The sequence below is a fragment of the Nyctereutes procyonoides genome, unplaced genomic scaffold, assembly GCF_905146905.1.
Source record: "Nyctereutes procyonoides isolate TBG_1078 unplaced genomic scaffold, NYPRO_anot_genome, whole genome shotgun sequence".
Taxonomy (NCBI): Eukaryota; Metazoa; Chordata; class Mammalia; order Carnivora; family Canidae; genus Nyctereutes; species Nyctereutes procyonoides.
Window position 1 is genome coordinate 21,904,080 of NW_026575043.1, and position 10,455 is coordinate 21,914,534.

Here is a 10,455-nt window from a genome sequence, read left to right on the forward strand (position 1 = left end):
AATGTTAAGACGGCAATACTCCCCAGACTGGTCTACAGATTCAACATTATCCCTGTCAAAACCTCAGTTGCCTTTCTTACATAAATTGACAAATTGATCCTAAATTCATATAGAAATGCAAGGAACCCAAAATAGCCAAAAGAGTCTTGAAAAAGATCAATGTTGGAAGACAGAGTTTTCTCAATTTCAAAACCTATGACAAACCTACACTAATCAAGACAGTGTGGCACTGGTATAAGGATAGACACACACTGAGAGTCCAAAAATTAACTCCTATGTTTATAGATAATTGATTTTCAACAAGGGTGTGAAGACAATCCACTGGGAAAAGAATAGTCTTTTCAGCAAATAGTGTTGGGATGACTGCATATCCATATGAAAGAAAGGAAAGAAAGAAAGAAAGAAAGAAAGAAAGAAAGAAAGAAAGAAAGAAAGAAAGAAAGAAAGAATCTGTACCTCACATCATATACAAAAGTAACTCAGAATGAATCAGACACTTAAATGCAAGTGCTAAAACTATGAAACTCTTAGAAGAAAACAGGAATAAATCTTTGTGAACTTGAGTTAGACATGACACCAGAATCACAACAAAAAGAAAAAATAGATAAACTTCATCAAAAATAAAAACATTTGTGTTTCAAAGGATACTACCAAGAAAGTGAAAAGTCAACTCACAAAATAAGAAAAAATATTTGCAAATCTTATATATGATAAGAATCTATATTCAGAATATATTAAAAAAAAACTCTTACAACTCTACAAAAAAAGATAAATAACCAGATTTAATACTGGGCAAAGAAGCTCCTGGGTGGCTCAGTTGGTGAAGCATCTACTGTTGGCTCAGGTCGTGATCTCAGGGTCCTGGGATCCAGCCCGGAATCAGGCTCCCTGCTCAGTGGGGAGTCTGCTTCTCCCTCTTCCTCTGCCTGCTGCTCCCTCTGCTTGTGTTCTCTCTCTGTCTCTCTCTCAATAAATAAGTACAGTCTTTTAATTTTTTTTAAGTACAGTCTTTTAAAAAAACAAAAACAACAACAACAAAAAACCTGGGCAAAGGATTTGAATACACAATCCTCTAAAGAAGATGTACAAATACCCAATAAGAATGTGAAGAGACGTTTATCATTACTAAGCATTAAAAAAAAATGCAAACCAAGCCTCAATGAGATCTCACTTCACACCTACTAGCAAACCCTTGTTCTAATAAAAAAAGATGGACAAATAGCAAGTGTTGATGAAGATGTAGAGACATTGGAACTCTTACACATTGCTGGAGGACATGAAAAAACGTGCTTGCCTTCTGGAAAACAGTTTGGCAGTTCTCTAGTTAGTTAAACACGGAGTTAATAGGAATTCTAGTCCTGGGTATATACCCAAGAGAATTGGAACTATGTATCCACACAATAACTTGTATATGGTTAAGTTAGAATTCAATGTTCAAGGGGCGTCTCAGTGGTTAAGCGTCAGACTCTTGGTTTCAGCTCTGGTCATGATCTCAGGGTCATGGGATTGAGCCCTGTGTGGGGGTCTGTGCTGGGCATGGAGCCTGCTTAAGATTCTCTCTCTCCATCTCCCTCTCTCTGTACCAAAGTCCTCAGCCCCATTCTTGTGCACTCTCTCTCTCAAAAAAAAAAAAAAGAGAGAGAGAGAGAGAGAGAGAATTAAGTGTTCACAGCAGCATTATTCACAATAGCCAAAAAATGGAAACAAGCCACAGGTCTGTTACCTGTTGAGTGGATAAACAAAGGTGATCTATCCATACAGTGGAATATTACTTGACCTTAAAAAGTGAAGTATGGATAACCCTTGACAATACTGCTCTAAGTGAAAGAAGCCAGACATAAATGCCCACATGTCATAGACCCCACTTGCACGAAGGTAAAATAGGCAGGGACACCTGGGTGGCTCAGCAGTTGAATGTCTGCCTTCAGCTCAGGTCATGATCCCGGGGTCCTGGGATTGAGTCCCACGTCGAGCTCCCCGCAGAGAGCCTGCTTCTCCCTCTGCCTGTGTCTCTGCCTCTCTCTGTCTCTCTCATGAATAAATACATAAAATCTTTTTTAAAAATAGGCAAATCAATAGACATGGGAAAGTAAATTAGTGCTATTAGGAGCTAAGGGTTTGGACAGTGAGAGAAGGACTGCCAATGGGTACACATTTCTGTTTGGGGTGATGAAAATGTGCTGGAGTCAGATAATGGTAATGGTTGCACAACTTTGTGATTATATTAAAACCACTGAATTATGCACTTTAAGAGGGTGAATGTTACAGCATGTTAATTATAGTTCCATTAAAAAAAAACTCAGGTGTTGGTCAAAATAATAAGTAAAAAGGAACAACCCTCAAGAAGTATGGCCTGCATAGCCACTAGCTCAAGAAACATGAGTCTGGACTCTTCCAAGACAGAGGGCTTGCCTGGCCCTCAAAGAAAACTGGGGGGAGGACCCTCCATCATCCCTCATGTTCAGACAGCTGCGTACTTCTCCCCAGAGCTGGTGCAGAAAAGAATTTTGCAGCCCAGTTCCCACAGCTGACCTCCCTATGCTGTTACATTCCAGAAATCTGGTTATTTCTAACACACATTACAGTTTCTCATGTATTACCCAAGTCTAAAACCTCAATCACCTTAAAGAATTCAGACTGCAAAGGAAGAGACCCAAAGTTTACAGATATGGCCATTCCAGCATGTTGTAGAACACTGAGAAACTGGAAAGGATCTAACTACCCAATGGTATGAAATTGGTGAGGAAAACTATGGTATGTCCTTGCAATGGGATATTACGGAACTCCTGAAAGTAATAAGTAGTGTTTAATGACACGGGAGAGAGGCTTAGGTTAATGGCAAGCAAAAGTACGACAGATACAGAATCGTATGGGCATTATGTTCTCAACTCTGGTTAAAAAAATATACTTAGGAAATATTCCATGATCTTAATAATGATCATTTTAGAGGCTGGATATTTTCATTCTAGATTTCTTTTCTGATCTTCCACAGTAAGTATGCCATGTTTTGTATTGGGGAAAAATTGTTTGGAGGAGAAATCCCAGGTGGCAAAACAGAAGAATTTTAACACAGCCTTGGATGTACTATGGGTACCCCATTGGCCGGAATCCGTCCCAGGGCCACTGCTCACTTGTCCTGTGTGCCCAGAGAAAAGGCAATGATGTGAGGAAGCACAGGCAACCTCTGCCACAGGGCTGCAAGCGTGTACAGGCATTGGTTGAAGATCACACAGCTGATAAGAGTGAGAGCAAAGGTTCAAAATCAGGGCTGAGTCTTGGTCTTGTTCATTTGTGGTTCTACCCTCTTCCAGGTCCCGACAGTCCTTTCCCCTCTGGAATGTTCTCTAGTCCGTTGATGCTAGACTCATCATGAGGGAGAGTAAGAAAGTCTGATGAAAACATTCATGCTTAAATGCAGTTTGAACTTTCCTACACCCATCAACAATTTCTTGTACAATATTTTCTTCCCAGGTTTTCTTTTCCCCCTTGCTTCATTTCTGTAATTCTCCATTAAACATTAATGTGAAGCTGATGTAGTTAATTGCCGAAGCACCGTATTGTACATCTGAAACTAATAGAACACTGTATGTTAACTATACCAGAATTAAATAAAAACTTAAAGAAGAAAATAAAAAGAAATACACTGATATCTTAAAAAAAAAATAAACCACTAAAGGGAAGCAGACACCAGTTTTAAGGCAATTCATTACTGTGCTTACGATATAGGCCATCATTTATAGGTTCGTTTTTGCAAAAGCCCGACTTCACAGGCTCTTCCCTGCTTCATAGGGCCTTTCCCAGACGTGCGCTCTGCTGCCTCCGAGTGGTGGGCAGTGCTTGGCTCTTCCTCAGGTTCTGATGGTGAGCTTTCCCCAGAAATGGGAAAAAAAAAAAAAAAAAAAGCTGAGTGTAAACAAAAACTTGATTGACTAATTATTATCATTAAACAAAAGGCTTATAATTCAAACATGATTTAAAGAAATACAGATGCGCCTGGGGATATTTATTTGCAAATATTTATTTTAAAAAATGAGAGGGGATCTAATTAATATCATCTTGACACTTCAAACACATTTTCCTATCTAACCTTCACACGAACCGTGCTGGGACAGGTCTTCCTATCAGGGTTCTGTCGACAGAAACTGGCACGTGGGCTAGTGAGTGAGTGGGCTGCAGTTCATCTTCTTGGCAATCTCTTGTTCCTGCTCCTAATCTCTCTGACCCATTTCCTTATCTATAGAATGAGAAAGGAGTGAAAAATAGTAACAAACAAACAAATAAATAAAATACCTACTTCTCGGAGTGCAGGGAGAGCTGAATGGGATGACAGATCCACAGCACGGAGACATGATTATGACAACTCTTTCATTTACAGATAAGGAAAGGTAGGCGCAGACAGTCATTTTCTCCAAGCCACTCAGACAGATTAGTAAGGCTGGAGCTTGAGCCCAGGCTTCTGTAGGTCCAATGCCTGAACTCTTTCTCTCACCTCTTACTGCCTTGAATATTCTAGGAGACACAAAGACTCAGGCATAAAGATGCCTACGCTGGACCAGCTTGTAGTTTGCAGGTAAGCATCCTTTCCATTTAATTTATAAAATGCCTCGAGGTGCCTGGGCGATGCAGTCGGTTAAGTCGATCAGACTCCGGGTTTCTGCTCAGGTCTCAGGTGGTGATCTCAGAGTCTTAAGATAGAGCCCTGTGTGGGGCTCCATGCTCAGCAGGGGTCTGCTTGGGATTCTCTCTCTGCCTCTGCCTCTCCTGCTTATGCTCTCTCTCTCAAATAAATCATTTTAAAAAACAAAATAAAATAAAAATCGAATGTCTCAGTCACTGTCTACTCAAACTCTACCGCTTTTTAAATTGCTCTTCATCCCAAGGTGTGGATCGAAAGCTTAGCTCATTTACCTTCAGTCTTTCTCACCCCAGAATGAATGCTTATCTGGAAATACTGGAGTTCCTGGAACCATCTCTCTAACATGCAATAATAATTGATCAGAGTCTCCACCCACCTCCTGCTGGACAAGGGTGAGAGATCCCAGGACCTGAGTTCCAGCCCCACCACGTACTAGTTATTGCACCTCATGTGATTTCTCCTGCCCAAGTCTCAGTTTCCTTCACAATGAACTGGAGACACCTGTAGTACACCAACTCACCTCACAAGCTTGTGGGATCAAACGAAGTGGAACCCGTTGCAAATTACAAAGTTCTGTGTGATTGCCACAATCTATCGCCAGGCAGTTCTTCAAATAGGAGACAGATTTCTTTCCCTTGGCAATAATCGTGAGTAATATATTCCAGGATGTTTTGCATTTTCCTGTGCTTAAAATAAAACTGAACCCAAACAAGAATGCAGACATGGTCCTGCGTTCTGCGACTCTTGCTGAGTATCTCCCATGTGGGAGGCCCTATGCTTAGTGCACTGGAGATGAGATGTAGTCCCACCCCCAACTACTTCGCCGTCTAGTGGAGGAGGCCAGACATTTATATAAAATGTTGTATACTTGAAGAGAGGGACAAATACTGTGTGAGAAAAGTCAAAAGAAGCAGCGATTACTTCTAGTTTAGGGAAATCTGGGAAGACTCCTTGGAGGACAGAATATTGGAGTTGGGTCTTAAAGTCGGCTAATAATGGGGCAAGTAAAGAGCACTACCTGAGCAGAGACTTGGAGGCGGGAAAATGCAGGCTATGTATGGAAAGGGAGGAGTACTTGGACTTAACTGAGTCAAGGTACAAAAAGAAAAAGATGGGAAACAGGGACAGGTTTGAGGGTACTTGGAAGTCTGGCTGATGGCTTATTTTTTTAATAGGAAATCAAAGATTCATCCAGCACGGGGGTTGCAGGATGCCCTTGAGTGGGTGTAGAGACCAAGGGCAAGCAGAACACTTTGGGAGTCATTGCAGTGGTCCTGTGATTTGTAAGGGAATTCTGAATTTAGGACAGCAGCAGAAACAGGGATTCTATACCTTGTATCTCTATCTTATAGGTACAGAATGTCTTATGATGTCTGTTTTTGTCTGTTTTTGTGTGTCTTATTCTGGATTCTAATTCAAAAGACTTGCCGGAATAAGACATACAAAAAGGCTGGGACTCTAAGAACTGGTAAGCAAATCAGGGTTTGTTTCAGGGTTTTAAATGCATCTGTTTAACAAACATGGCCCAGATGTGTGCTAGGGGCTGAAAATACCTCAGTGAGCAAGATAGACAAGTTCCTTTGTGGGAGGGAGGCAGACTCAAAACAAGTAACCCAGTGCAGAGAGGAGGGAGTCAGTAATAGGGTGATATGACACAGTGTCCAGGGGGGCAGGGCAGGGGTGTGGATGGTAGGGGAGCGACTCAGGTAGGTGACATTTTGACTGAACTTTAAGTGATGGGTGTAAGACAGCCAGGGGAAAGTTTGAAGGAAGAGTAATCTTCAGAAGTTTGAATCCAAATTACTTTTTTAGGGAGTTACCTTTTGCCATTAAGACAACAATGTGTGGCCCCCAAACAAGGGACAATCTCTTATTTACTATCTGGTAGAGTAGATGACCTCGCCTGTCACTTGGGTGTAGTAGATTCTCAACCTCTAATATGACTTCTTTCTCCCAACATGACTATGGGCCAATTTCCCATCCCTTCTTCCAGACAGATGACCTTTGGGTGTCCAAAGGGGTGTTCTTTATTAAGTTTCTCTAAAATATTAGCTTTATAGATAACATTTAGCACCAAACCAAAGTATCCCAGAAGCTCATATACATTGGATAATCAAGACTTGTCCATTGATACATGATATAACAAATGTCCCTGCTCCATTTAATAGACCAGTAGGCAGTTTTCACAAAAAGACAGGTGAATTTCTAGTCCAAAGGGTGAGTCAACCCATCTGGTATGACAAATGCTGTTTCTGGCTTCATTCCTTGTCTGAGACCTTTTGCCAAAACCTTTTTCATGAATCAATAGTTAAGATAATCTAAGCTGTTCCCAATAGATTCAACAGCGCATTGGTTCCAGGCATAAGACATCAATTTGGTTTGGTTATAAAATTTAATATTCTATAATTCACAGAAAATCTAATTCATGTACCATCTGGTTTTGGAAGAAAGACCTCTGGAAAAATTCAGGGGCTTTCAGGATTAACATTTCTTATCCTCTTCCTGATCTCACTCAAGACCTTTCCACTCACACTAAAAAGTAATCATCTGTCTGGCATATTACCCCTTATTTCAAAAATGATAAGTTCATTCCACCTGGCTTACTTTGTAATATGTCCATGAATATTCTCGTTCTCTTGCCCTGACTAATAGTCTGAAGCCACATTACATGTTTCCTGCTCCCTAGTTGAGGGCTATGAGGCATATACCCATCAGGTCACCACCTGGTTAATCTTCCTGAACCTCCCCATTTGATACTTTGCAACCTGAAAGGTTTACAAAACGCCTTCACTATGTTATCTCACTTTGTCCTCATGCTGACCCTGAGAACATTCCCATTTTACAAATGAGGCCATCAAAGCCAAGAAGGTGACCGGTCTACCACCTGGGATCCTTGGTCTTTGGTGTGCTTCCTGCCCAAGATATGTAACATGCCTACTCCAGAATGCAGTTATGTTCCTGGGACCTTGCCATTAGAGCCTCTCTGCCCAGCTTTCCAACCTCTTCTTCTCTTCTCTCATCTCAACCATCAGTCCCAGGGGAGCTGGTGTTTCTACCATTCCCTGAGCCTGTTATGCTCCAGAAGGCTTTCTCTGGCCGCCTGGGATCCATCCCTAGAAGTTGGTGGGTGGGTTTTGGGATTGAGTAGGTACTTTGCAAGACGGCATGTGGGGTTTTCTATGCATATGCTTGTGTGAGTCTGTCTAGAGAAAGAATCTACAGTTCTTATCAGATCCTCAAAGAAGTCAAAGGCAGCCTCCAACCCCAAATAGTTAAAAATTAATTTTAAACACTGCTTTTCTTTCACCAAATCTCTCCACTCTCTTGACCTATCTACATTTCATAATTTCTCTTCAGAACCAACACAGGCTCTCCAGATCTCCCTTTCTAGTATAATTTAATTGTTTCCTTCTCTCCAAATATTAATTCGAAAAGGGAGAACCCAGAGTATTCCTAGGGTGGCCTGTACATATGCAAATAATGTGTGATTACTTATCCCAACCAGGAGCACAATGCTGCAAACCTGAGTCATCCCCTTCAGGGTTGATCTGAAGCCTTTCATTAGTACAATGCTTCCTAGGAGATAAAGGGCGGGAAGAGCTGAGTGAAATATATTTAATTACACTGATACAGATACAGTATTAATTATAAAAAGAAATCCTCTTACGTAGGGATAGTATAGTGATATTCTAGATGAAAACACAAAACCGGTAAAGTTCAGCCTCTCACTCTCCAGACACCAAAGCACACCAACCCCACTGCTTATTGGGGACGTAAAGGCACACAAATCCTTGTAAGAGATTTGGTCTAGGGAGTTCAAGGGGAGGGTCTGGAGTAGTGAGGTGAGTGGAACGTGGGAGGGGACTGCAAAGGATGGTGGCAGGTACTGGCTGTTGGTTCACCAGCTTTGGCCTTGACATCCTTCTAGACTCCCCGCCTTATCACACATTCCCTGACATTCTCTCACTCTGTTTGCCTGAATATCTTCTGCTCCCCTACACTAGTCCATCTTCTGAATGTGGCATACACTATGTCCCATCAGGAAGCTACTATATTTTGGGGTTACTCTTTGGGTTACACTCCCTCTCCTTCTGACTCTGCTGAAACCTTGGCATTTCCCATGAGCAGTGCCTCCACTGAAGCCCTATGCCTAAAGCTGTAGATTATCTACACCCTATATTGCTGGGAGGTGGAGCCAGCCTCTCCACTCCCTCTCTGTTACTCATTAATTATTATGAAATCCTTCCTCTTATAGGCCCACGTCACCTGCCTCTGCCACTCTCTGCCTTATCTTGCCACCTGGTACTTCCAGCACATTCATTAGAAACATGGGCATTGCCATGGGCTGCATCGTAGCCCACCCCACCCCACTCCCAACCCCGCCAGAAGATATGTCCACATCCTAATCACTGGAACCCATGAATGGAACTTATTTGGGAAAAGGGTCTTCACAGATGTAATGAAGTTAAGGATCATGAAAGGAGGAGGTCATCCTGGATTATCCTGATGGGCCTGAAATCTAATGACAAGAGTCGTTATTAGAAGCACACAGAGAGACAGAAGAGGAGGAGGGAATGTGACCAAGGAGGCAGAGGTTAGAGCAATGGGACCCCAAGTGAACGAAGGAATGCTGGAGCCACCAGAGGGAGGAAGAGGCAAGGACTGGAGTATTCCTTAGAGCACCTGGAGGAAGTGCAGCCCTGATGACACCTTAACCGTGGACCTGCAGCCTCCAGAACTGTGAAAGAACACATATCTGTTGTCTCAAGCCACCCAGGTCGTGGTAATTTGTTGTAACAACCACAGGAAACAACCACAGGGAGGACCAGGTTGCATAACTCCCATCACCTTGGATAATAATAAACAGCTAATATTTACTAAGTACTTACAAAGTGCTAGGTATTGTGCTGAAGCCTGTTCATGGATCATGTGTGGAATTCTCAGAATGACACTGTAGCACAGGTACAGATAAGGACAGGAAAGCCCTCAGGAGATAAGTGCATTCCCACCGTCACACAGGCCAGTGTGATGGACCAGCCAAGGCAAGTTGCCTGTCTTGCTACAACCCATGTGCATCACCACTCAGTGACATTGCCCTTAACGGGGGACGTGGGGTCCACTGGGACCTACAGTGCCACTGGCTCTGTAGCACCTCCACCCCCTCTCTAGGTCACACAGCCTCCGTCCTCCAGCATGGTCATCCCCAGACCTGCTCTTCCCCTGACTTCACCAGCTGCAAGATCCCACTTGCTGACCACACCACCCCCCCCTTTTAAGTGTCTCACATACTCCCTCCCACTCCATTTGACCTTTGGTCTCTAGGCCAGTAGACTTCAAAGTGGACTACCTGTATCCTTGCGAGCATGCAGAGACTTTCTAAGAGGCAAACAGGCAAGAGTAGTTTTAGGGAGCCATATTTTAGAATCTGAGTTTCCATGGGAACATAACTTGCATCATTCAGTCACTGCCACAAGAATGTTGCGCAACAAACCACCCCAACACATAGTGACTTAAAACAGCAATCGTTCATACTCATGGCAGCTGTGGGTCAGGTGGAGGCCCCGATCTAGGCTGCAGCTCTGCCGTTTGCTGTGCCAAAACTGGCTCCAGGTTGGGTGATCAGATTTACAGAGCCCTACACTCAGACAGACCTGGCACTTGGGCTTTAATACTCTGAGATGAACCCAAGGCATTCATGTTTTGTGAGTAAAGTCTGATGAAACATGCACAAGAGACTTCAAGCGTCAGTTCACACGTGGTGCTTCTCTCATCTCCCTGCCCCCCAGGATAGGTGCTTAGCCATCAGCTCTCTGCTCATG